This window comes from Ascaphus truei, chromosome 4, assembly GCF_040206685.1.
Source record: "Ascaphus truei isolate aAscTru1 chromosome 4, aAscTru1.hap1, whole genome shotgun sequence".
Classification (NCBI taxonomy): domain Eukaryota; kingdom Metazoa; phylum Chordata; class Amphibia; order Anura; family Ascaphidae; genus Ascaphus; species Ascaphus truei.
This window is the reverse complement of record NC_134486.1, coordinates 105,518,394-105,543,206: the sequence shown is the minus strand read 5'-3', so window position 1 is coordinate 105,543,206 and position 24,813 is coordinate 105,518,394.

The window sequence follows — 24,813 nt, the reverse complement described above, 5'->3', positions numbered from 1 at the left end:
AAAATTCTTCTTTGTCATTACAGAGTGTATCCTATGATAAGAGAGGCCAACAAGATAAAAATAGTGGACAAAGCACAGGCATGGATCGAAAGTGGCGAGACTTTTCAGGATGTCATGTTTTCTGACAAGACAACTGTAGCTCTTGAGAGATTAGCCACTTTTGCATTCCGCAAAAAAAGGACACCAATCTCTGAAGCCGTGGCCTAAGCACCGACTGAAGATGCATGTGTGGGGTACGATCTCTAGATGTGGACCAGGATGCATAATCATATTTCATGGTAAAATAATGCACAATGTCACATGCTGTAGCATTATGCACTGTATTACTGTAGTGTATTCTGTACCCTAATGTTCATTTTTTTCATAATTTTTTTCTTCTCTTGTTACAGGAATCATAGATATGTAACACCTTTTGCCCCCCCCCCTATCGCAGATGGGGACCATGTGGGGAAATACAATTGTGTTACCGGGTATGGTGCGTTACCTGATAGGCTCACAGAAGGCCTGAACCTCCGCCACTGGGAGCCTGGGGTTACATGATCATTTGTTGAACACAGCGCCTCCACCTGTAAGGGCTCCCACCTTAGTGGGATGGTCCTCTTACAGGAACCACAATAATAAAACATGCACACAGTGTATGCTAATAACTGTTTACTATTGCTAATACTAATAACTTCGGTACTTGTACCACACAGAATAATGCATATAGTCATACACATAGAAGTGCACTGGGTGCACACATCACCATAAATATTCCCTCCTCCAAAGTACCTTAGGTGCTGGGCACCAATCCCCTGATGTCCCTTTATGTCCACACCCACTCAATGTGTTGGAGATAGCGCTATCCCTTTAAGTGTTAGTGCACTACTTAAGGTACCTGCCCGGGGCTCCAGGCCATGGGTGCCGCTATTCAACTGGGTTTGGATCCGCCGGATCCGATGTGATGTCCTCCTACGCGTGGGTTGAATTCCGGCGTGGATAATATCACCACGGCTCAGCAACGTCTGTACCTTGAAGGGGATCCCTCTGCAGCCGGCCGGCCGCAGTCGCTGCTTAGCGTGGCCTCCGTGAAGATAGTCTAAATATATATATATTAGTCTCTGGTAAGATAGTCTGTATACTGTATATAGAAGGGTCTGAGCCCAGACCCAGAAATCAGGCTGCACGCCACAGAGTGTATCTTTACTTAACCAAATAGCTAAAGGGGCAGATTTCCTTCTCTAAGGCCTGTCCCTGAAGCAACCAACAAACTGGGGCAAGGGTAATCATTATCTGGGGCCTTTGGGGGTTATCTGGCCTAGTGCAAGGGGCTGCTGCTCCCCTGCACCCTCACTCACTAGCTCCCTGCTCCAACTGCTAACTGCCAACTGCCAATTGTATCTAACAGCAACTGCCGAGAATCCTTGAGCCCTATTGGCTGTTCTGGGTCACCTGGGGCTTTCCTCCGTAGGCCTCATGGGGGTTGTAGTCCCGTGGAGGCTGCTGTAACATTAGGGCCACGTGCGCAATTGCACTGCGCATGCGCGACTTTGGAATGGCCGCTGCAACTCCCGCACTTCACTTCTCATGCGCGATTACTTTGCCCGCGCATGCAAACCATCATGGTGGCCCCCGCTAGCCGGGTACGCCGCCGAGCCTCCCGAGACTCAAAACGCTCCCTGCTCTGGCCCCCACCTTTGGAAACAGCCGGCGGGTCCGTCGCTGGGTCCGGCGGCACCCGCGACCGCGCTGAGGCAAAAGGAGGGGGTCTCTGGGAGCCAGAGGGGACCGGGGCTACGGATAAATACTTTTTCAAGAGCAAATTGTCACCAGTATTGTAAAATAAATAATGTATGATTTCCCATCTAGTGGTCACCGGTTCTTCCAGGGCAATGGGGGTAATGCACTAAGCTCCGTTAAGTCACTTTTAGAGTGCAAAGTGCTCTTAGAACGTGATGTTGCGCTGAACACGATGCACTAAGCAACGCAAACAGGCACTTTGCGCTCTAAAACTGACTTTTTTCAGGAAATTTTTCTATGTCCAACTTTGCTCGTTCGTTACCCTGTTTGCGTTAAATTCTGCCCTTAAGCGGGATGCTCTAAGTAACGCAACCTTAGCGTACGTGAAAGTTGCGTTGAACAGAACACAGCTCAAAGTAGACGCAAAAAAAGCTGGACTTTGAAAAATTTCCTGCTTTACATTTTTGCATGCACAACACCCATACAACAGGCCGGCGGGTGTCCCCGGCTGACCTCGCGGGGGTCCCTGACGGAGGCAGGGGTTCGCGTGGGTGTCCCCGGCTGACCCCGCAACACCCATACAACAGGCCGGCGGGTGTCCCCGGCTGACTTCGCGGGGGACCCCGCGGGAGTCCCGGGGTACCCGCGGGCCTGCGGTACCAATGTTGTGCCTACAAAAATAATAAACATTATTTCTAACTAAATACACCCCCCTAACACACAGTACAATAAGCACCCACCCTGAACTGACTATACCCACCCTGTACCCATTGAGTAGTACAGTGGTACATCATACCCATATAATAATAATATGGGCATGATAAGCCTCTATAGCACTCAATGGGCACCCTAATTACAATCCATTAATACACAAGACACACAATAATAAAACCTAACTCCAAAAAAAGATACTTCACTAAATAAAAACTGTAGCCAGCTAATCCAATGAATACAAGCAATAACAACATCAACAATGAATTAATTAAACCATTAACCAATGAAACCAATTAATTCCTAAACCAACTCAAAATGAATAGTAACACTAACCAATCAAACCAATGAATTACTACAACATTAATGAATGTAACCATTAAAAGACAAAGAAATACATTCAATCTCTGAAGTAACAATAAAACACATTAGCTAACATAATACAACATTAACTACAAGCTCACACCAATCGTAAACATTTTATTACATTAAGCAGGAAAAAAACAAACAATGACATCCACATAAAAAACTGACATTAAAAACACCAACAGCAATACCAAGCCACAAATGCCCCCCAAATATTGTCATAATAATATATTAATCTGTACCTTAAAGTGGTACAGATTAATATATTATCAGTCAATGTGCCTCCCCCAAAAAATAAAAGAACACATCCAATGAAGACACTTGTAAAAAGAGACATTTAAAAACATTCAATATATTAATTACCATAAGAAGCGGTGGCCCTCCGACTCCCGGGGTAACAGGAACTTGTTTTTTTTTATATATGGATTTGGGCGGTTTTTATGGATTTTTGGGGGGTTTATATGTATTCTGGGTGTTGAGGGGGGTTGTATATATTTTGGGGGGTGAGGATTCTTTTGTATGGATTGGGAGGGGTGGGGTATTTTGGTATGTATTTGGGGGGGTGGGTCATACTGTAATTCTAGTCCTGACCCCGGGAAATCTGTCTGGGAGCCTGCACCAACAGGTCAAGTTTTCATGATATCCCTGCTTCACCACAGGTTTGAGCCACCTGTGCTGAAGCAGGGATATCCTGAAGACCTGGTCTGTTGGTCTGGAATGAAGAATGGAGTTGCCCACCTCTGATTTAATCCCGTTAGTGCCAGAATACCCATCGTACATTGCAATGCAATTGCAGGCCACTCTGGCATTGCAGAGAATATGAATAAACCACAACTATGGAATTGTCTACAAACAAATAATAGTTAATAGGGATATAAAACTCTAGTGAACGTTTTGAACTAAAAAAAAAAAATGATGCCCTGAAATCAGTTGCGTCATAACATTTGCCTAAGGCTTGTTACATTAGAACAAACCTTTGCCAAACCTCTCTGTGCAGGAGACCTGCCACTTGTGTGAAAACCATTGAAACATGTGTTTCAGTGGAAACACAGACCGACATACAGTACAATTGTCAAATTCAAAAAAAAAATTGATGAGAGGACATAGGGAATTCTTCTTGTTTGTTACGTATATCTACATAGTTTGCTCAAATGTTTCTGCTAAAAGGGTTGCATTCGGCAGGGTTGTAGTGGATCTGGCTTTCAGTGTTTCAAGGAGTTCAGAAGGTTTAGTTTGATTGCTTTTTAAGTTGAGTTGCACAGGTTCCAAATGTGTACTGTACATTTTTACTCCAACTCAGATTTTATGTGGTTTTGCAGCCCCCAAAAGTAAATACAACATGTCATCAATACTGCCATATTTAGTAATGATTGTCTAATGCAGGGGTGCGCAATCTGGGAGGGGCAACATTTTCTGGGAGGTCGCGGCAGTTACAGAGGCCCACGCTTCCCCGAAGACATTTAAATTAAATGCCAGGGGATCGTGCGAGGCCTCTGTAACGTTACTTACCACAACTTTCCAGGGACGCGTTGCCATGGCAACGTGGCATCATTTGATGCCGAGTGGTAGGGAGGGGGGGCGCGAGCAGGGGGTGGGAGCATGCAGGGGGAGAAGAGTTTGCACACCCCTGGTTACTGCATAACTTAAAAATAGTTAACAAATAACACACAGATACCCAGCAAGCTCTAAGAAACCCCCCAAAATTACCACAATATATAGTATATGTATACAGTATATGTATATGTGTCAAAAGGAGTACTACTGGGTGTGGCTAAATGTATATAAGAAGAAACAAAGAAGTCCAGAGCAACATCCATGGAGAAGGAGTGGCTCAGTGAGTAAATACACTGACTGACACTGAGATTGCTGCAGGGGAGCCTGGTTCAATTCCCGGTGTCGGCTCCTTGTGACCTTGGGCAAGTCACTTTATCTCCCTGTGCCTCAGGCACCAAAAACATAGATTGTAAGCTCCTGTGCCTGCAAAATGTCTCTGTAAAGCGCTGTGTACAATTAGCAGCGCTATACAAGAACATACATCCAATGTGACAAAAATACACAGTGAAATACCTATATATCTCTTGAAAAAAGGTTCATTTAGTTAACCCTTTGGCCAAAGCGTATAAGCCTGCGAGCCATATACTAGGCATGACCAATTTGCAGGTCCTAACACTAAATGATTAAAATTCTTAATTACCTCCGTAATTAGAGGAAGGATGGTCCTAGCATTGAACCTGTCACAACCACCTGCATGAAAAGAAAACCTGCTTACTTGGAAAGTGGGGAGGGGTTCTGATCTGGAGGAGCCACTAACCTCCAAAATAGCTGAGACCAGCTGGACAAAGTTAATAAACACACAGATACCCAGCAAGCTCAAAGAAAACCCGCTAAATAACCACTATATATATATAAATATATATATGTGTCAAAATGAGTACTACTGGCGTGGCTAAATGTATATGTACAGCACTGAACCTGTCACAACCAGCTGCATGAAAAGAAACCTATATAGGTATTTCACTGTGTATTTTTGTCACATTGGATGTTGCTCTGGACTTCTTTGTTTCTTGTTATATACATTTAGACACAGCTAAAGAAAATATATATTATAGGCCTATGTAACAGTTACAGACCAGATTAAAATGTGAGACAGCATTAGTTTTGAAAGAACTTAAACTGGTGGTGGATGTGAGAGCCTCCGGTAGGTTGATACAGTTTTGTGGTGCACGGTAACAGAAGGAGGAGCGTCCGGATACTTTGTTGAGCAGCCTTTTGGAGTCTAAACAAAAACAGAAAGGCCAGCGCATCATACAAAATGACACAACATATAGTGCAATACCTCAGTACTTATCTGCTCATGAAAAAAAGGGTAATTTAGTTAAACCCTTTGGCCAAAAGATTATAAGCCTGCAGCCACTTCACGGCATGCCCAATGCAGGTCCTAACACTACCTGGCATAATTCTCATGCACCACTCTTTTCTGCTGGAGGGAGAAAGACCATACTGGGTCTGTGATAAACAGGATCATGATAAAAACTGCTAATTGGAAAGTGGGGCGGGCGAGCTTTAAACCATGGGGAGTAGGGCCACACCTCCAAGCAACAGCAGCTGCATAACCCATCAAGCTCCAGAACCCCAAAATTCTTTTGGAGTCAGATCTCAGATGATAAGTGCTGCATGTGGTAGGGGTGAGGAGCTTGTTCAGATAGATGGGTAGCTTGCCCAGAAAGTATTTGAAGGCAAGACAGGAAAGATGAACTTTGCGCCTAGACTCAAGTGATGACCAATCTAGTTCTTTGAGCATTTCACTGTGATGTGTGTTGTAGTTGCATTGGAGAACAAAGTGGCATATTGAATTGTAAAGGGTGTCAAGTTTGCCACGGTGGGTTTGGGGTGCCGAGCCATATACTATGTCTCCATAGTCGGTAATTGGCATTAGCATCTGCTGTGCAATATCCTTTCTGACCAGCAGACTTAGGGAGGATTTGATCCTGTAAAGTACACCTAGTTTGGCATAGGTTTTGGATGTCAGCGTATCAATGTGCATCCCGAATGTTAAGTGGGAGTCACACCATATGCCCAGGTATTTAAAACTAGTAACAGGAGTTATGCTGGTGTTAGCATTGGTTCTGATCTGGAGCTCAGTCACTGGAAGCTTTAAAAATTTAGTCTTGGTCCCAAATACCATTGTTACAGTCTTGTCAGTGTTTAAAAACAGGTTGTTTTGGGAAATCCAGTATTCGAGTCTCAAAAAGTCAGACTGAAGTATGTGTTCAAGGTTGGAGAGGCTATGACTGTGTGCATATAGGATTGTGTCATCAAGCTGTGGGAAGATCATTGATGAACACTGAGAAGATTAGGGGCCCCAGAACAGAGCCTTGCGGGACACCACAGGTAATTTCCATGGGGTTGGAGTTAGAGCCTAAGATGGACACATGTTGGGATCTACCTGATAGGACTGAAAGCAGTATAAAGCATGCTTCCCTATTCCGGAGCTCTGGAGTTTGTTAAGCAGAATAGCATGATCAACAGTATCAAAAGCCTTTGCAAAATCTAAGAATATTGCACCAGTGAGTTGTCCCCATTCCACACTGGATTTCATTGCAAACTTTTAGCAGGGTAGTTACGGTGGAGTGTCTGGGGCGGAAGCCAGATTGGAATAGGCTAGGGAAATTTGTCTTGGTATAGTAATCGCTTAATTGGGAGTGGACACATTTTTCCATGACTTTGGATAGTATTGGCCTGTAGTTTGAGACAGTGTTTTGTCCCCACTTTTGAAGATTGGGACAACTCTGGCAGTTTTCCAGGTCTTGGGGATATGGCCTGCAGACAGGATAGAGTTGACTATGGAAGCAATTGGTTTGGCAATGGCTGGGGCACCAAGTCTTAGGAACTTAGATTGTAGTAAGTCAGGTCCACATTGGCTGCTTAGTTTTAATTTGGGGAGCGCTTGTATAATCTCCTCTTCGGATACTGGGCCAAATTGAAAATTGTGGGCAGTGTTGGGAGGGGCTGGGGCTATATTTGTACTCCCAGAATGAGATTCATGTTTGTGGTTTGGGTTGCGTTTTGCTAATAAGTTAGTAGCACACCCCAAAAAGTCATTGAATGTATTTGCAATGTCAATGGGGTTTGTCAGAGTGATATCCCCCCTAGTAATATTACTTGGCTGTTGATGGTTAGAAGGCTGGAATATATTGTTGATAACCTTCCAGAAGTTAGCTGGATTTGATGTATTCTGGTGGAGATTGTCAGAGTCATATTGTGCTTTTGCATGCCTTGTTTGCCTTGTGCACATGTTCCGCAGGCATCTGTAGTGATTGAGATCCTTGGTGGTGCCAGTTACTTTGTAACTGCATCCCTGAACTGGTAAAGGGCTATAAGGTCAGTTGTAACCAATGGGATTTGGCCCCCCGTACCCTTATTCTGCATAGTGGAGCATGGGTATCACAAAGTTTTAAGAACTCGGATTGGAAATTGTCGAGCGCAGAATCAGGGTCTGGAATTAAATTGATTCTGTGCCAACGGCAGTTGGTACGGTCAGCCAGAAACGGTTGTGGTTAAAGTTTCTAAATGTTCTAGTGAGGAGAACTTTAGGGCTTGATTGGGGCGGTTTAATTTTCCTTACACAATACACTATTTCATGGTCACTGAAAATGTCAGGAAGGATGCCAGAGGATTGGATTCTGCTGGGATTTGAGGAGAGAATCCAGTCTAGCAAGGAATGGTTGATTTCAGGTTTGACCGTGTGGGTTGGGAAATGAGTTGTGATAGGTTAAGTGACTTGATTTGTATCTGGATTTTGTGATTTTTAGGGTCAAGCCAATTGAAGTGGAAATCCCCAAGAACTAGCAGCTCACTCTTCTCATTCAGAGAGGAAATGGAGGCAAGAAACTGGGTGATATCAGTCAGGGATTGTAGAGGGGCTTTAGGGGGGCGGTAGATGCCAGCAAGCACGATGGGCTTAGAAAAGGGGAGGCAGATTCTGCCAACTAGTATTTCAAAAGAGGATGGGTTTGGGGAGCAATTTAACAGTGTGAATTGTAAGGTTTCTGCAATATAAAATAACACCCCTCCTCCTCTCTTTGACCTATCTCTCCTAGAAATTGAGTATCCCTGAATGGGAATATTTGCATCTGGAGTTTTAGGGGTTAGCCTACTGAACACTGCAAGCAAAAGCTTATAGGAGCCCATGCTGAAATGGACAAGAAACAAAAAGTGGCACACTGTGAGTGCTCATTTGCATTTCATTACCCAGAATCCTTGGCTGCAGTGGAAGCATTATCTGCTAAGGCATAATGGGGAAAAGCAGGGCTGCAGACCTGTCTGATACATGTGAATGTGCTCACAAGTGGTATTTGTATTTTCTGTAAATACAGGTAAACCCCATTATAACGCGCCTCGTTTTTTTTTTTGCACACTGCACACACAGCACACACACTGCTCACACACTGCTCACACTGACACACACTGCACACTGCACACACACTGCACATTGCTCACACTCTGCTCATTGCTCACACTGCACACTGCACACACACTGCTCATTGCTCACACTGCACACACACTGCTCATTGCTCACACTGCACACACTGCACACTGCACACACACTGCTCATTGCTCACACTGCACACACTGACACACTGCTCATTGCTCACACTGCACACTGCACACACACTGCTCATTGCTCACACTACACACACACAACCCCCCTCCCAATACACATATACATAAATCAGCCTTACCTTGGGGATGATTGGTGAGGCCTGTTGCTGCAGGGGGGGGGGCGCTGCGTGCCGGTGGGGGTGGTGCTGCGGTGGAGGGGGCAGGTAGGTGGGGGTAGGTTGGCGGTACGGCCCGGGGTGGGACGTTATTGTGCTGTGGGGGGGTGGCGGGGCCCTGCGCTGCAGTGGAGTGCTAGGATGACCCTGCGCTACGGCGGGGCGAGGGGGCCCGGTCCTGCGAGGGGGGGTGATGGTGCTGGGGGAGGGGGGGGTTGGTGCTACGGAGGTCCAGACGGCTGATCACCTGTTCCCCGGGCCTCCCTCTCGCGCCGGAGCTGATGACTTCCGGCAGACCGGCACTGTCGATAGGGAGACCAGTGCCGGTGCAGTTTTTTTTTTTTAACATATACTGTACTGTATTAAATTAACGTGCACAGCCCTTTGCCCTGGGAGGGAGAGGGAATGGGCTGGGAGGGAGAGGGAAGGGGCTGGGAGGGAGAGGGAAGGGGCTGGGAGGGAGAGGGCGGGGCTGGGAGGGAGAGGGAGGGGGCTGGGAGGGAGAGGGAGGGAGGAGGCATGTGGCCCGCATGTAGGGCTTCCGGACACCTCTTCCTTCCTTCCCGCCTCACTCCCTCCCGAACAGGCGCGTGGCGGCCATTTTTTTTAAAAATTAGCGCGACCCCGTTACTAACGCGGTGGTCTCGGGGTGGACCCCGAGGACCGCGTTATAACGGGGTTTACCTGTAGTAAGATATGCATAGATCCATTTGAGTGCGAATCGTGTAATACACAGAAGGAGCGGGCCCGCCTCTCCTTGCCACATCCAGCCCGATGGCCAGGAACAAAAGTTGCTTCATGTGATCTCTCCAAAGAGCAGTCACGTGATGCAGAAGTGCCGGAGGACCCGTGTCCAGGGAGGTGGCATGACCCACAAGCACTGAAAGGGTGCAGAAAGCCCTAGCAAACAATATGCTAAATCTTACTATAAACATGTAGCCCAACTTATGTTCCCTCGCAGCAGGGAATGTCGGGGGAACAGACCACAGCAATGCTCGGCTGCCTGCAACATTTTACAGAGCCATAGAAAAATGCTTTGTGGTTACGGCCAGGGAAGGTAACTTGGGCTACATCTGTACATCTAATGAATACAATTTGTTCTACAGTTACTTGTCAGTAATGTTATACAGAAAACAGACTCAATAAGAGAATTATATTCATAAGGAAGTATAGAGTTCTCAATATTTCAACCTTCAGAAAAATATTATATTGCTCAGAAAAAAAACATTTGTATTGAGACAAAAATGGTGCAAAGCTTGGGCAAAACAATTGAACCAGATGTATCAAAATAAGCTACAGTATTCTTTCTTTGATACATCTAGTGCAGTTTTCTTCAACAGGATTACACCACAATTACCTTCACAAAAGGGGTTATTTATTAAAGTCTGATGGCTACATAAGTGGGGCTGAAGCAGTGCAGAAGAATTGTACCATGCTTTTTACATTATAAACTCCAATTGCTTTTAAGAGGACACATATTTTTTTAAATAAACATGATGTTCTTTTTGCTCTCGTCCTTCCCCGGTTTTGGAGCTGGAAAACTCTAGTAAATAGACTCCACAGGAGGTGATGTGTTAAGGCAAATCCGTGGCAAAATTTGCACATATTGTTTCCTCTTGCGTTTCTGTGTGGCAATGTATCAAGCACCAGGTGTGATTTAAGGAGTGTCAATCTTGCCATAAAGATTAAAATGAGATGTACTGTATCATAACACACACAGCCCCTGTAAGCTCAGAACCCAAATCCACCACATTATATATATTTGTGTCAAAATTAGTGCTACTAGAATTGTGACCATGTGTAGAACAAAATACAAAAAGCCTCAGTGCTACATACAACTTGACATATTATACAGTTAATACTTTTTGCAGGTGCAGCAGTGTTAGGACCTACAGATGGGTCATACCGTGAAGTGGTTGTAGGCTTAAAATGCTTTAGCCAAAGAATTGAACCAACTTACCCTTACTTCTAAACAGGTGAGAATATAACTATATCATTTGTCAAGTTGAATTTAGTACTGGGGCTTTTTGTCTTTTGTTCTTGAGATGTATTCAATTTTGCATTTCTGTATCACTTTTTTTTAATCTTGCATTTGAATCAAAAAAATCTGGCAGGTCTGATGTGGCGTAAACTTTCCTGACTATCAATTTGTGTCAAATGTGAAAAACTCTCTTACATTTGACACAAACGCAAACCGAAAATGGAGCAACGCATGAAAACAGACTTCTTTTCGCATTTCCCCTATACAATGTAGTCCTCGCATTTATAACTCATATCTCACTGATCACTATCACTATTTATCTACGATGTAAAGCAAGTAGTTCAATGTAAACCAACTAGCAGTTAATATCTGTACATGAGGATAAAGCTGCAGTTCAAACTTCCGTTTAGAAAAAAATGTGCATCAATACAATCTACACACTGAGGGATTAGCAAGTTGCTGATCGGCCGTTCTCCTTTAATCGATCACTGAAGATTCAACTCGGGGGTCCTTTAAATCACTGTTAGTGCTGCAGAAGAGTACCCACGATGCAAAGTTGTGTGTGGAAGATCATTGGACAAGGCAGGCACTAGATATAATTGGTGCACTGCTAGAAAGAGGGCAAAAGGTGGGTGTGCCAGAGCCTGTTTAAGAAGAGGAAGGGGATATGACTTTGTAAATGGTTGCTATAGAAACAAAAATGCTTGTTACATTAGAATACATTATAAATGCCTTAAAAAAATTTTTTTTAAATGTTACAAATATTTTTTCATAGTACAGAACTAAAAAAACACACCTCTAGGATATTGCTTGAACTGCAGCTTTAATCAACTTTTAGGTCTGTACATTACTCTTCCACAGGCATATTTTCAAAGGTTTCTTCTTATTTGTACAACGTTTTTATCTTGAGTAGTATAAAGTACAATGTGGCTTTGTCTGTATTACGTTAGGAAGAATGTATCGATGTCTGCCCCATATGGAACGTAGAGGTTCCATGACATCGAGGAGAGGCTTGCTTCACAGCTTATTGAAGAGTCTCTAAATTAATCTCCTCTATCCAACCATTTGGTAGTTTATTCTTGATAAATTGTTATGCATGTGAGCTTCTCCCATTGCAGATGACCTAATGATAATTTATTACACATGAGTAATATGATGTTGTAAGCATAGCTTTTGGAAACGTGCTCTACAGCATTTGGAATGCTGCTCCACATGGAAAATGTTACATACATAATTAAATACATCCTCACTTTATTTACTTAGAAGCATGACTTGCATTATACAGATGGACTAACACAATTCTTTACTGTCTATCAGACCTCCATATTGTGAATCTCCACCTTGGGAATTCCAAGCACCTGTCACATATAAGAAAGAGGAGCCAAATATCTAGCAACAGTAATAGAATTAACAATAAAATAAGGATAGCATTAAGAATCAAAATCATTTGATTTGAAATAGGTTTTTTTTACATAGATAAGCTGGGTACCTCTAATTTAATTTCAATGGGACCAAACATTTTTAATATTCTCCGCTCTAACCGCACTATATTTGGTGGAACAACCATACTTGATGGGCCATTGAGTTCTTTTTTTGCAGAGAATGAACCAATGAGATTGGGGACTTTGGTCACTTTGGTCAGGATTTAGTCGTGCTAAGCCATGTCACTTTAATAAGCAGTGCTAGACCTTAATGCACTTGATTTTGATCAACACCTTCAAAACCCAGTGATTGAGAATTCCAGCTATTTCACATTTGCCTTTTATAGACTTAGAGGCCAATTCACTAAATTTTGATTAGTGCCTTAACGCTTATTAAGTACACTTTGCAAATGATTTTGCATGTGTAGCTATTCACAAAGCTTCGATAACATGTCAAAATTGAAAATGGCTTTCTAAGGAGCGTTATCATTCTTGCTTTCAAGCCATGCGGTAGCTCAAAAAATGCCCAAACACATTTTTTGCCAGCAACTGCTGTTCACAAAGCTCTGATATGCACATCGCAGGTTAAACACTTGCATTTTTTTCTCGCCACCTAAAGGGTAGCGAGATTGGAATCGCAATTTCCGTTTGACAGAGTTTATTTTATTTTTACTTAATAGGATTTAATCAAAGGGGTTCTGGAACTGAACCACTGTCATTTCAGCTTCTGAGACCCCTGGATTCAATCCTAGGTAATACAAATAAAATGTGGCTAACTGCTAAGGTAATGAAAGGGTTAAATAGCCTTACCCGGTTTGTTGGTGGTAGAGGTGGTGGGTGAAACTTGTAGTTGCCCAGGTTGGGTGGTAAAGCCTCCCGGGAGGGTTGCAGGAAGAGTTAACTCCTTTATTACATTAGCGGTTACTACTGGCCTAACCCTCTATCCCTGTGCAACTACACCCCCGTTATCCAAATATGCAAAATAGCGCTTTTGCCCATTCAAATTTACAATACAGTACAATAAAATACAATAAAAAATACAGTAATATAAAAAAACTACACTAGCAATTGTATCCATTGATTGTCACTGTGTTTGCTTATGCCCTCAACAGGGCCATAGATAGCCACATTGACAATCAATGGCACCCTACTACCCACCATTCTACCCCACTAAACCTCCCCCTCCAAACATATACAGTAATGGGCAAAAGCCCTATTATCCAGATCTGGATAAGAGCGCATTTGCCCATTAAAAATAAACCATTATCCAGCAACCCTATAGTAAATAAAAGTTGTACTTACCCCTGCCAGGATGGAGGTCATCATCATCCATGTCCTCCTGGTCCTCTTCTTCTTTCGTGGCACCAACAGTAAAATAAAATAAAACTAGCTACTGATTGTCACTGTGGTTAGTTATGCCCTCAATAGCAGCACAGATAACCACATTGTCAACCAATGGGCAAACTAAAAAAATCTAACATTTAAAATAAAATATATTACAATAAAATAAAAACAAACAGTAGTGAAAAAATAAATTGATTGTCACTGTGATTAACTATGCCCTCAACGGACACAGATAAACACATTGGCAATCAATGTGCAACATAAAAAAAATACACACAATTAAATAAAATACAATCAATGGGGGTTATGCACTAAGCAGTGATAAGTGGTTTTAAGTGAGATAAAAAGCCATTATACAGTAGCATGATATTGTCTGCTGTGAGATTCACAAAGCAGTGATAAGTGCTTTTAAGTGGGATAAAAAGCCATTATAGCACGATACTGCACTGTTATCACTGCTTTGTGAATCTCACAGCAGGCAGTATCACGCCATAAAGGCATTTATACCACTTAAAACCACTTATCCCTGCTTTGTGCATAGAAACCAGAAAACACACTTATCACTGCTTAGTGCATAACCCCCAATGTATTTCTTACCCTTGCTTGGATTTCCATTTCAAGAGTATTTCTTAACCTTGCAATGTATTTCTTACCCGTGACCCGGTGTGGAGGATTAGGCCTCGGTAACCGCTAAGGTAAAGAAGGGGTTAAGTCCTCCCACAACCCTCCCGGGAGGCCTTATCGCCCACCCTGGGGCAACTACCGGATTCACTCACCCCCTCTACCACCAACAAACCGGGTAAAGCTATTTAACCATTCATTACCTTAGCAATTAGCCACTAAGGTAATAAAGGTGTGTTTTAATTTTAATAACCTAGGATTGCACCTGGGGGTCTCTGAAGCTGAACACATTAATTTCAGCCCCGGGGAACCCCCTGCTTCCTGTGATACTGTCACGCTGTGCTGACAACAAACAAGGCGGGACCAAAGTGCTGAGGTGGGAATGGATAGAATGCCACCCTCAGCCATGGGGGCGCGTCTGGAGTGTAGATTTGATCGGGTTAGCCGGGTTGGGGTTGGAGAGGTACGGATGATCGATATACTTGCCGAGGTCAGAGTAGAAGAGGTACGGAACGTTGCAGGTACTTTTAGCCGAGTACGGGATTGGAGAGAGTAGGGTCAACGTTGTCCAGTTGCCGAGGTGAGGTTTGGAGAGAGAAGAAACGTCGTGGAATGCCGGGTCGGTACACAGAATGAAGAGCAGCAAGACAAAGCAAGACTGTAGAGGCAGAGAGAAGTAAGAACAATGTAACTGGCTCTATGCTCAGCCAAAGTAAAAGTGGCACAACTGATCCTGCAGCCACACGCGGTGAGTGAACGGCGTGGCTCCCTGAACCTCACAGATACAGGCTGCATCTTCTCTCTGTGCAGCTCTTCCAAACTGTTGGACGTTACAGTTAGGTCCGGAAATAATTGGACACTGACACAATTTTCATCATTTCGGATCTGTATGCCACCACAATGGATTTGAAATGAAACAACCGAAATGCAATAGAAGTGCAGACTTTCAGCTTTAATTCAAGGGGTTGAACAAAAATATTATATGAAACGTTTAGGAATTGCAACCATTTTCATACACAGCCCCCTTTATTTCAGGGGCTCAAATGTAATTGGACAAATGAACACAATCATAAATAATGAAAAAGACACAGAAGCGCACCAAGGGTTAAGGAAGATGTATTAAACAATTGGTATAATAAAAAGTAACAACTTACACATCATAATAAAAATGTCCAGTAGCGGCCAGTGCATGAATGGTGAATCCAGGGGGATGGGTAGGCGCAGGAGGTATTGCCTGATGTTTGCAGTTCAGTCCCGCGCGCTAGGGCTGGCTTGCCCGGCAAGGCTCAGATCTTTCTTCCGGGTTGCGGCTGTCGCAGGACCCGTATGGAGCTGCCCTCCGATCGCCTGTGTACTTCACGTCCCACTCGAGCAGGTAAAACCAGCTCAAAGCTTCGTAAGAAGCTGGGACTGGTACAACCAAACGTCTGGACACCAACTAGTACTGTATAAACTCCGCAACGCGTTTCACACTATTCAGTGCTTCATCAGGCGTTATAGAGCACCTATGGGGGGGGCTTTTATGCAGACACTCCGATCCAATTACCCAATTAATTAATTAAATAACTAGATGTAAACGTAAGATATACTATAGATGCTGAGTATCTAACAAGCTGGAAGTGTATGTAAACACTTACCTAAGGAAATGGGATAATTACTAGTGTGTGTGTAAATCCACAACACAAAGTTACCATATAAAGATCAATTGAGAGGAGTGTTGAAATCCCATACTGCTAAAGGCTGTCCCTGTAGGTGTTGAATAAATGCTTAATCATACATAAATAGTATCACTAAGCCACAATTAATACCATACTTAACATAAAAAGTAAAAAATAAAAAATGAAGGGAATGGATAAAAGGAAACGAAGAACAAGTGGGATGGTGAAATACCAGGGAAGAAGGGAAAGGGGGAGGGGGAAACAGGGGGCAGAGGGGAGGGAAACAGAAGGGGAGGGAGGAAGGAAAAGGGGTGTGGGAAAAAGAGGGGGGGAGAAAAGGGGGGGATGGAGAGAGAGGGGGGAAGAGAGGGGGGGAAGAAGGAGAGGGGGAGGGGAGGGGAAAGAAAAGAAGAAAGGGAGAGGGGGGGAAAGAAAAGGGGAGGGGGGAAGAAGGGGGGGAGGAATAGGAAAAAACAAAAAGAAAAAGAAAAAACACAGAAGTGAGAAGGAAAAGAGGGGAGGGGAGGGGGATGAGGAGGGGGAAGGGGAGGAGTGGGGGGGGGAGAAACCTTTATTAGGGAGGGGAGAACATTGAGGAAATAATACAAAGAATGACGCAACCAAAATCCCAATTATCTTAAAAAAGGTGTCAGTTCAACATAATCATTAAGACCCCCTGGATGTTTCGACTGTAGTGTAAAGATCCAAAACTGCTCTCTTTTGGCAATTTGTAGGTCCCTATCTCCTGCCCTCATGTCACCCATAATCCTCTCAATCCCCATATATTGTACACCCACTGTACTACAATTGTGTACATCTTTAAAATGAGCTAATAAGTGAGTAAGGGGTTTGGAGGTTGCTTCTAATTTGGGGATATTGGAAATGTTGCGTAAGTGCTCCATAATGCGTATTTTTAAATTACGCTTTGTTCTGCCCACGTATTGCAGTCCACAGCTGCATTGCAAAATGTACACCACATACGTGGACAGACAATAAACGTAGTTGGAGATTTTGTATTCAAGCCCAGTGAGAAATGATTTAAAAGATTTGTTGGTTAACATTTTTGGGCAAATCTTGTATTTGGTGCATCTATAATTACCAACCACTCCCAATGTGTCCCTCAAATCCTTTTTCCTAGATTTATCAGTGCCCTTTAATAAACTAGGGGCAAGGATAGTTTTGAGGGTTTGTGCCCTTTTAAAAACAATGTAAATTTGTTAATTGTTAATTTTTAATACTTTGTCGAGAATCCTTTGCAGGCAATGACTACTTGAAGTCTGGAACGCATGGACATCACCAAACGCTGGGTTTCCTCCTTTGTGATGCTTTGCCAGGCCTTTGCTGCAGCTGTCTTCAGTTGTTGTTTGTCCGTGGGTCTTTCTGCCTTAAGTTTTGTCTTCAGCAAGTGAAATGCATGCTCAATCGGGTTGAGATCAGGTGATTAACTCGGCCATTGCAGAATATTCCACTTCTTTGCCTTAAAAAACCCCTGGGTTGCTTTCGCAGTATGTTTTGGGTCATTGTCTATCTGTAAAGTAAAGCGCTGTCCAATCAACTTTGCTGAATTTGGCTGAATCTGAGCAGACACTATATCCCTATACACTTTAGAATTCCTCTGGCTGCTTCTGTCTTATGTCAAATCATCAGTAAACACTAGTGACCCAGTGCCATTGTGAGTCATGCATGCCCATGCCATCACACTGCCTCCACCGTGTTTTACAGATGATGCGGTATGCTTCGGATCATGAGCCGTTCCACGCCTTCTCCATACTTTTTTCTTCCCATCATTCTGGTACAGGTTGATCTTAGTTTCATCTGTCCAAAGAATGCTGTTCCAGAACTGGGCTGGCTTTTTTAGATATTGTTTAGCAAAATCTAATCTGGCCTTTCTATTCTTGAGGCTTATGAATGGTTTGCACCTTGCGGTGAACCCTCTGTATTTACTCTCGTGAAGTCTTCTCTTTATGGTAGACTTGGATAATGATATGCCTACCTCCTGGAGAGTGTTCATCACTTGGCTGGATGTTGTGAAGGGGTTTTTCTTTTCCGTGGAAAGGATCCTACGATCATCCACCACTGTTGTCCTCCGTGGATGTCCAGGCCTTTTTGTGTTGCAGAGTTCACCAGTGCGTTCTTTTTTTTCTCAGAATGTACCAAACTGTTGATTTGGCCACTCCTAATGTTCCTGCTATCTCTCTGATGGATTTCTTTTTTTTTTTTCAGCCTAAGGATGCCCTGTTTCACTTGCATTGAGAGCTCCTTTGACCGCATGTTGTGGGTTCACAGCAACAGCTTCCAAATGGGAATGCCACACTTGGAATCAACTCCAGACCTTTTACCTGCTTAATTGATGCTGAAATAACAAAGGAATAGCCCACACCTGTCCATGAAACAGCTTGTGAGTCAATTGTCCAATTACTTTTGGTCCCTTGAAAAAGAGGGGTCTACATATTAAAAAGATGTAATTTCTAAGCCCTTCCTCCAATTTGGATGTGAATACCCTCAAATTAAAGCTGATAGGCTGCACTTTAAGCCCATATTCATTATCTAACTGTAACTTGAATTTATTTTGGTACACAGCCGAAATAACAAAACTTGTATCAGTGTCCAATTATTTCCGGACCCAACTGTCTGTTCCATTTCGCTAATAAAAATGAATAAGGTATGTATTTTTTTTTTACCAAACGCTAACATTTTTTTTACATTTTTCTAAGTGAATACCGTTTTTACACAAATTTCATAAGTTCAGTAGGAACATACCAACCCGATCAATATTGCAATGAATTTATCGAAGTTTAGTAAATATAGATAGGCCCATAGGCTGGAAATGGGACATAGAAAAAATTAGAGCATGGCTCCAATATCCGTGACCTCATGGGTGGGCAGGGCTTTCAATTCAACAAGCTGTGTACTGTTTGCACTTTCCTTCACGGGATACTATCTCTCTGTAAATGGGACATATGAGTTATAACTGAATGTCACAAGAGCTCAAAACCTTATTAATGCATATTTTTTTTTTTACCTATTCTGAGTTTCCAGCACAAGGAGTCTTGCAAATACAGTAGATGCATATGATATTTTCATCTATTATTTAAAACACACAAGTATTCATTTTAAATGGGATCCATAGGAGGTACATGAACATATTAAAATAAGTGAAATGCCATTGGCACAAGTGGATTATGTATCCACTAATTCAAATAAAACATGCTGGGAACGGTATGCAGTGTTCCTTTGTGTGCTATAATGCAAGGAGGATTGGAGCTTTTGTGATCTTTGTGCTGCACCATTGTTTGGTATGAATAAACCTGATTTCCATACATATTTGGGGATTACGCACTCACTTTTGATGGTCTAGCTACAATGTGCCTTTTGGTGTTAAAATACCTTTAAATCTCATCAAAGATGGATATTCTTAAACATACATGGCTTTGATCCCGTTTCAGTGTAAAAGGAAGGTTTAAGATGATCTTCCAAATGATTAATCAGGCGTCAAACTTGAAATAAGGTTGGTCACAGATAATTCCTGTTTATATGAAATGCATTTTTGCTCACATGAATCATTTCACTCATCCCACTTCAAGTTCAAACTGCAAGTGAAGAGAATGAAAAAGTGAAACATCTGCAGCCTGCTACATTTTGTTTTTGTTATGTTAATAATGGCTGACATTTTTTGCAAGGATTTAATGTGCGTTGGCAAGTGTTTCAAAGCACAAAGATGACTGTATGTTACTCTGAGTGCATGGCCATAATAATTACCATATATTATAAATTAGCAACATGACCTCATGATATTCCAGCAAATGTGTTTCACTTCACTCACAGCTGATTTTCCATTTATTTGGAGTCCTCATTGGGATAAAAGAACACAACATAATAGGTATTTGTATCATAAAACCAAATCAAACACACACTGTAGCAACCTACTGTGCACTGTAACTTGTGTAGGAATAAATAGGATAACGTTATATGATTGAAACCATGTTTAAATCCAAGTGTGTTTTTAAATGCCTTAAACTTTTCTGTTATTGTCATTTATGGTAGGTATCCTGGGGAAATGGGGGGGCTGTCAAATATGCTACTTTGGATATGTGAAGTTTATTCAAATTACTTAAATTAGCATTTTTTTCCAGGGATCTCAGGTGTGATCAGTTGTGTTGCACAGGTACTCTTCACATGTTGTATAAAAGAGCATTTACAGTACAAGGTGCACAAGTCACTTTGCACTTTATAAAAAACATTTCTCTCTCTCGCATATATTAGAGGGTCTGGATGAGGGTAACGCCACCTTTAGGTAGGAACTAACTAAAGTCAGGTTAAAGCCCTGCATTAAATATAATTAAGCGCTGCGGATATACTGTACGCCTGTTATACTTAAAGCAATGCCCTTTTCTGCTGAAAATGTTACTTAGGAAAGTGTATATTGATACTGGAGCACAGCCAAAATGTTACTTAACCTGATGTTGGGGAGCTTTGAAGATACACCTTAATGCTTAATGGGGGTGTTAACTTAGGTTAAGTTAGTCCCAGACCTCTATGGAACTGGACCTAAATATATGATTGCTATTTGGGGGTTTTTTGTACCAGGTGGGACTGCACCTTTAATCCTAGAATGTATGTAATTCATGTGGGAATTTTATTATACGTACATTTTTAGTGCTTTGCATATGTTGTTGCCTAGATATCTCAATAATAACATTGTAGTTGAATTAGTGTCAAGTTTATATGTAAATAATGTAAATGGAATGTTTATATCAACGACTTAATCCGGAAAGGAAAAACACATCATAAGCTGATGTAAAGGAATGTCTGGGGAGTGCATTTTAATACCTTTCAACAGAATGTTAATTTTAAGGTTAGGATGATGCAAGGGGGATGTTAAAACATTGACCACTTCATCTATTTTTAAATGTATTTATTTGAAAAATAAGTATCTATGGTTTTAGAGGGAAGTTTATATTTCTCTTGAGTAGACTGTGCCAGAATCAAACATGAAACCCAAAACTATGCATTTCACTCCCCACATCCAATGACATTGCCACTATTGATTGGTTCACCTACCCTGACAGGAGCCAATTTAGAGGCTTCTTCATTAACCTGATTGTGAGTTTTTCGGACAATTGGGGTACGATCAGCCACTTTGCAGCTTATAGAAAAAGCCCCTTAGTGTCCCCAAAGTTACCAAAAATGAATATTATTATGGACCAGGTGACAGCCGGTTCGAGAGGGATTGGTGTTTTACAGGTATATTAAATCCAAACTGCCCAAACTGCCCAAACTGGATGAACTAAGGGCATGGTGCCTTATGCATAAACCAAAAGCCATCGTTCTTACAGAAACATGGTTAACCCCTAAATCCCCTGATGCAAATATCGCCATTCAGGGATACTCCATTTCTAGGAGAGATAGGCCAAAGAGAGGAGGAGGAGTGTTATTTTATATTGCAGACACCTTACAATTCACGCTGTTAAATTGCCCACCAAGCCCACCCTCTTTTGAAATTCTAGTTGGCAAAATCTGCCTCCCCTTTTCTAAGCCCATCTTGCTCGCTGGCGTCTACCGCCCCCCTAAAGCCCCTCTACAATCCCTGACTGATATCACCCAGTTTCTTGGCTCCATTTCCTCTCTGAATGAGAAGAGTGAGCTGGTAGTTCTTGGGGGTTTCAACTTCAATTGGCTTGACCCTAAAAACCACAAAATCCAGATACAACTCAAGTCACTTAACATATCACAACTCATTTCCCAACCCACACGGACAAACCTGAAATCACATAACCATTCCTTGCTAGACTGGATTCTCTCCTCAAACTCCAGAAGAATCCAATCCTCAGGCATCCTTCCTGATATTTTCAGTGACCATGCAATAGTGTACTGTGTAAGGAAAATTAAACCGCCCCATTCAAGCCCTAGAGTTCTCCTCACCAGAACATTTAAGAACTTTAACCCACAACAGTTTCTGGATGACCTTACCAACTGCCCATGGCACAGAATCAATTTAATTCCCGACCCTGATTCTGCGCTCGACTATTTCCAATCAGAGTTCTTAAAACTCTGCGATACCCATGCTCCACTACGCAAAATAAGGGTACGGGGGGCCCACCTTCCATGGGTTACAACTGACCTTATTGCACTCTACCAGCTCAGGGATACCTTGTGGAAAAGCTACAAAGTAACTGGCACTACCAAGGATCTCAATCACTACAGATGCATGCGGAATATGTGCACAAGGCAAACAAGGCACGCAAAAGCACAATATTACTCTGACAATCTCCACCAAAATACATCAAACCCAGCTAACTTCTGGAAGGTTATCTACAATATATTCCAGCCTCCTAACCATCAACAACCAAGTAATATCACTAAGGGGGATATTACTCTGACAAACCCCACTGACATTGCAAATGCATTCAATGATTACTTTGTGGGGTGTGCTACTGCTGCGGCACAGTTTATTCGAGCATTTGCCCGTTCTGTGCCGCAGCAGTAGCCTGGCGCGCGCCCGAGTGTGACGGGCGCACGCCGAAGCAGCGGAAGAGCGCCCTCCGATCGGGGCGCTCTCCCTACCGCTGCCGGGTCCGCCGGGTCCCCCGGAACCCCCTGCCGCTGTCCCGCGATCGCGGGACACCAGGGCTCCCTCGGGGAGCCCCTGGACACGCGTGCAGCGGGCGCACGCTCCCGATGACGCGTGACCGCGCGTCTATGACGCGCGGCACGCCGAGGGGCGGCCACTAGCAAGCCGGGAGATTTCCCGGCTTGCGGTACCGACCACACTTCAATAAAGTGTGTCGGTAGTGTACTAACTTATTAGCGAAACGCAGCCCAAACCACAAATCTGAATCTCACACTGGGAGTACACACATTGCCTCACCGCCTCCCAACACTGCCCACAATTTTCAATTTGGCCCAGTATCTGAAGAGGAGATTATACAAGCGCTCCTCAAACTAAAACTAAGCAGCCAATGCGGACCTGACTTACTACAATCTAGGTTCCTACGACTTGGTGCTCCAGCCATTGCCAAATCAATTGCTTCCATAGTCAACTCTATTCTGTCTGCAGGCCATATCCCTAAGACTTGGAAAACTGCCAGAGTTGTCCCAATCTTCAAAAGTGGGGACAAAAACACTGTCTCAAACTACAGGCCAATCTCACTTCTCCCAATTCTATCCAAAGTAATGGAAAAATGTGTCCACTCCCAATTAAGCGATTTCTACACCAAGACAAATTTCCCTAGCCAATTGCAATCTGGCTTTCGTCCCAAACACTCCACCGTAACTACCCTGCTAAAAGTTTGCAATGAAATCCAGTGTGGAATGGAACGGGGACAACTCACTGGTGCAGTATTCCTAGATTTTGCAAAGGCTTTTGACACAGTTGATCATGCTATCCTGCTTAACAAACTCCAGAGCTCTGGAAAAGGGAAGCATGCTTTAAACTGGATTCATTCCTACCTATCAGGAAGATCCCAACATGTGTCCATCTCAGGCTTTAACTCGTACCCCCTGGAGATCACCTGTGGTGTCCCGCAAGGCTCTGTTCTGGGGCCCCTACTCTTCTCAGTGTTCATTAATGATCTTCCCACAGCTTGTAAGGAAGCCTCAATACACATGTATGCAGACGACACAATCCTACATGCACACAGCCAAAGCCTCTCTGACCTTCAACATATACTTCAGTCTGACTTTTTGAGACTCGAAAACTGGATTTCCCAAAAAAAAACTGTTTTTAAACACTGACAAGACTGTAACAATGGTATTTGGGACCAAGACTAAATTTTTAAAGCTTCCAGCGACTGAGCTCCAGATTAGAACCAACGCCAACACCACCCTAACTCCTGTTACTAGTTTTAAATACCTGGGCTTATGGTTTGACTCCCACTTAACATTCGGAATGCACATTGATACCCTGACAACTAAGACCTATGCCAAACTAGGGGTACTTTACAGGAACAAATCCTCCCTAAGTCTCCTGGTCAGAAAGCGTATCGCACAGCAGATGCTAATGCCAATTATTGACTATGGAGACATAGTATATGGCTCGGCACCTCAAACCCACCTTAGCAAACTTGACACCCTCTACAATTCAATTTGTCGTTTTGTTCTCCAATGCAACTACAACACACATTACTGTGAAATGCTCAAAGAACTAGATTGGTCATCACTAGAGTCTAGGCGCAAAGTTCACCTTTCCTGTCTTGCCTTTAAATTCGTCATGGGCAAGCTACCCAGCTATCTGAACAAGCTCCTCACCCCTACCACTTGCAGCACTCATCACCTGAGATCAAACTCCAAAAGACTGTTCATGGTCCCAAGGCTCAACAAAGTATCCGGCCGTTCCTCCTTCTCCTACCGTGCACCCCTAAACTGGAACAACCTACCAGAGACTCTCACATCCACCACCAGTTTAAGTTCTTTCAAATCTAAGGCTGTCTCACATTTTAATCTGGTCTGTAACTGTTTCATACAGTACCGACACACTTTATTCGAGTGTGGTCGGTACCGCAAGCCGGGAAATCTCCCGGCTTGCTAGTGGCCGCCCCTCGGCGTGCGCGCGGTCACGCGTCTTCGGGAGCGTGCGCCCCCTGCACGCGCGTCCAGGGGCTCCCCGAGGGAGCCCTGGTGTCCCGCGATCGCGGGACAGCGGCAGGGGGTTCCGGGGGACCCGGCGGACCCGGCAGCGGTAGGGAGAGCGCCCCGATCGGAGGGCGCTCTTCCGC